The 4,065-nt window shown below is 36.4% G+C and overlaps 1 long non-coding RNA gene across 1 annotated transcript; it reads left to right on the top strand.

Annotated features, from left to right (window-relative positions):
• The first annotated feature begins 1,290 nt into the window (after positions 1-1,290).
• On the top strand, positions 1,291-3,832 carry LOC121168028. Its single transcript, XR_005885675.1, has 2 exons — positions 1,291-1,343; positions 3,748-3,832. It is a non-coding gene; the product is annotated as an uncharacterized LOC121168028 (long non-coding RNA).
• Positions 3,833-4,065: the final 233 nt, after the last annotated feature.

Here is a 4,065-nt window from a genome sequence, read left to right as displayed (position 1 = left end):
CTAAGTAACATGTGGCTGGGTTCTCCAATTTGATCATCAATTTCCCTCTTAGAAAATCAGATGAATCTAGAATAGATGTTTGGCGTAGTGGTTAAGATGCTGATTGGGCATCTTAACCTGGAGTGCCTGGATTCATGCTCCATCTCTAGTTTGTTTCTTTGTTTACCAAATAAATGAAATGAAATGTTACAAAGTAAAACATACAGGGAACACTAATATTTTCAATGCTATATTGAGAGACAGGCAATTCCAAAGATGTAAAATCAAGTATAGTCTTAGCATGTAAATGCAGATTTTAATCTTTCTTATCTTTCTTGTTTCCTTTCTTTATTATTATTGCCAAATTGCTATCATTTCAAAATATCTTGTAAAAACAAACTAAAACTCCATAGTACACTTATCAAAATAATAGTAATAATAATGAATCACATTGCTAGAGAAAATCACTTAATCACAAAAAATTAGAATGGAAGAAAAGAAAGAAAGAACTATGATAAAATTTGAAAGTGGCTATTGTAAGATGCTACCTATGAATAATGACCTTGAATGCAAATTTGTCAGATTCTCCAATGATCAGACATATAGTGATTGATGGATTTTTTTCTTAAAAAAAAAAAAAACTCTGTTGTATAATGCTTACATGAAACTCATTTCATCTGTAAGAACACAAATAGACTGATCATGAAGGGATAGAATGAGATCATCCATACAAATGAAACCCAAAATAAAACTGAAGTAGCCATATTTATATCAGATAAATAGGATTTATCTAAACAGTGAAAAGAGACAAGCAAGGGCATTATATACTAAAGAAAGGGTTCAGTTCAGGAAGTGGAAATGGCAGTTATGCTACTCTCTATGCACCCAGTATCAGAGCACCCAAAAATATAAAACAAATATTAATATATTTGAACATAGAGCTGGATTCCAGTAAAATAATTGTGGGTGACAAAGCATGCCACTTTCAGGAATGGACAGATCATTTAGACAGAAAATCAACACAACACAAGCAGAGTTAAATCACTCCCAGGTGCGACTGGAATGACAGGCCTCTCCAGCACACATTCTCAGATATATTATATTTTTGAGGATAGATCATGGGGCAGGTTATAAGTCTTATATTTTAAAAATAGTCATATCATGTATCAACTCAGACTAAATTGCAACAAAAATAGAAATTAGTAACAAAACTGTCAAAATTGTCTCTTAGGTTATAGAAACAATGTGAATTTTCATATCCTGTTACTTCTTCCAGATTAAAAAAAAATGGCCACATTTATACCCATTGATTTTACTACTTTAACTCAAGGAGAATATGAAGAAGAAAGCACCACAAAACCAAGGTAAACATAAGATATGGTAAAATGAAATTTCCCCCCACCCTCATAATATGATTTTTACAGCATTGGTAAGCCATCAAGGTGTAAAACTTAGTGTGTTTTGTGGAGGATAGTGAAAGGCTCTGGTCAGTAAAGACCTTAGTTTCTTAGGGACTGAGTTCCTAGTAAAACAAATCAACATTGGTAGCTGGGTCACCCCTGGAGACTAAGCTTGGATATGCACACCGCCCCCCCCAAAAAAGTAAGAGGGAGTTGATGGGTATGAGAATTTAACAGACAACTGAGAAACCCCACACAGAGGGAGGTTTATAATAGATGTGGACTTCGTACAGAAAGTGGCAGCACCAAGCAGATGGAAGAAGTTTGAGCATAGCTGTGTGTTTTGTGCTTTCCCACATTCTTCTTGGGGCATCAGCATCTGTGCTGTCACCAATGCAAGACAGGAAGCCACAGGAGCAGCCAAATCAGCCAGAGGCTGGGGGGTGTCAGCACCTCAGCACCCTGTGTGGGCCAAGGGTGGAAATGAGTGAGTGGTTGATTACAGAAGTGGGTGCCCACGTCTGCCCCTGGGCACCATCTTCGCCCTCTTGTTCTTCCAGTCTCCCAGGCCACAAGGCTCCAAGACTGAAACTATGGGAAAGAACAATGTCCCAGATGAAATTCTGAGATTCTTTGAGGAATAGTAGGCAATGTTTGGGCACAGATGCTCCGTGTGTGTGTGTGTGTGTGTGTGTGTGTCTGTCTGTCTGTCTGTCTGTAGGTTAGAGTTTCAAGGGGAAACTTTGCAAAATGTTTATAAACCAATGGGGTCTCAAAAGAGTTCAAAGAGAACATATTTAGTGATACCCGATGAACTGCTTATGAATAAGAACTTATTTTTTTATCCTTTTTTTAATGATTACATTGCATTATGTGACACAGTTTTATATGCACTGGGATTCCCACCTCCCCTCCCCAAAACCTGCCCCCCCACATGTTGGATTCCTCCACCTTGTTGCATTACCACAGTTCAAATTCAGTTGAAATTCTTTCATTGCAAGCATCTACAAAGCAGAGTCCAGCATCTTATTGTCCAGATAAGTTCAACGGTTTCTTGGGGAGACCATCTCTGGTCTGAAGGTAGAGCTGACAGAGTATCATCCCAATCAATTAAAAGCCCCAACATTACATCAGTAACAATTTATAACGTAATGGAATTAGTTGACATGGTATTGTGTAACCAACATGTTATGAGAGAGAGAGAGAGAGAGAGAGAGAGAGAGAGAGAAAAAGTGCAAGTTCTGAACCACATCCTATGCTTCTACATTGACATTTCAATTGTTAGTTTATATACAACTGGGTTCTATACACCTTAAAATGGCTATAGATTACTATTCAGCTGTCTCATGTCTATTTTAATTTTAGTATTTAGCACTTTATAGCGTTAAAGCATGATTTTGCAGAACCTTGCTGTTTTTCAGGTAGTCTAACACTATAACTCTAACAAGACATATGTCAACAGTTTAGGTGAACAGTTTTAGAAGGGGTGTGCAGAGAAATCTTCAATACCCTAGTGAGGAATAACTAATCTTTTTGTCCCACCCAGTGAGTTATGAGTGCATGCCCACTGCCTGTTTCCTGACAGTTTCTAAGCTTTATGAATAAGAACTTATGCCTTACTTGTCCCTGAAAAAAGTAGCGCCTTCTTAGTTATATGATTATTGTTGTTTAAGGGACTCCCCCCCCAAACACACACACACACACACATACACACACACACACACAACACACACATACAACACACACAACACACACACAAAAGGAGTTGCACAGTCTGAATTTCCTTTGCTGCCTTAAAATATGACCTCCTGCATCGATAGATTATAGACAATGATTTGGGATTTGCTGCAAAATGTTTTTTCCAGCATTTACAGAGCAGACAATTGTCTGATATGCTGTGAGTTGAGTTTTTCACTTTGTCATAAAGGAAGTTAATAAATAAATGTAAAATTTCAGAAGAGTGTCCTGAGTTGGTTCTACCACTAATATAAATGGATAATATTTTTTATCTAACATGAAATCAAGATTTTTATATCCCTTCTCACTTTGCATTTTTACTAATAATTTATAGCATTATGTTCTTATGCTAAAACCACTTATCTCTGTTGAGTACTTAACAATTTGACTTCCAATGTAAATATTTTGGCTCTTGTTTTCAAAATGCATGCTCAAAAATCACTCAAAAGGACAGATATTACACTTTCTTATAAAGTACAAAATAAATATTCAATCTTTAAGTTGTAACGTGTTTACCATAAAAAGCCATTGCAATTATAAAAGTGAAATTCCGAATAGTGCGCTAACAGTTCGGTGTCTTGTTGGTATGATGATGCTTTTATTTCTCAGAATATTTTCTTTGTCCAACTAGATGAGTAGCATATGTACAATATGAAGAAGTTACAGCAACAGAGACTGAACTATATGAAACAGAAGAACAGGAGACCTCAACCTATGATGCACCAAGAAAATTCGCTGGATTACTCCAGTCAGGGAAAACAGAAGAAACTGATCAAGATTACTACCCAGGCATGTTGCTTTTTTTTTTTTTTTTTGACTTATTTATTTTTATTGGAAAGGCAGATATACAGAGAGGAGGAGAGACAGAGAGGAAGACCAGGCATGTTGCTTAATGCTTTATTTTATGAAGATGAAAAGGGTTTTTAAAAATGGCCTCAAAATAAGAAAT

The sequence above is a fragment of the Ochotona curzoniae genome, unplaced genomic scaffold (genome assembly GCF_017591425.1).
Source record: "Ochotona curzoniae isolate NIBS_2020 unplaced genomic scaffold, NIBS_Ocur_1.0 patch441, whole genome shotgun sequence".
NCBI classification, from domain to species: domain Eukaryota; kingdom Metazoa; phylum Chordata; class Mammalia; order Lagomorpha; family Ochotonidae; genus Ochotona; species Ochotona curzoniae.
Note: the sequence above shows the minus strand (reverse complement) of the source record. Positions and strands in the feature narration are given on the sequence as shown.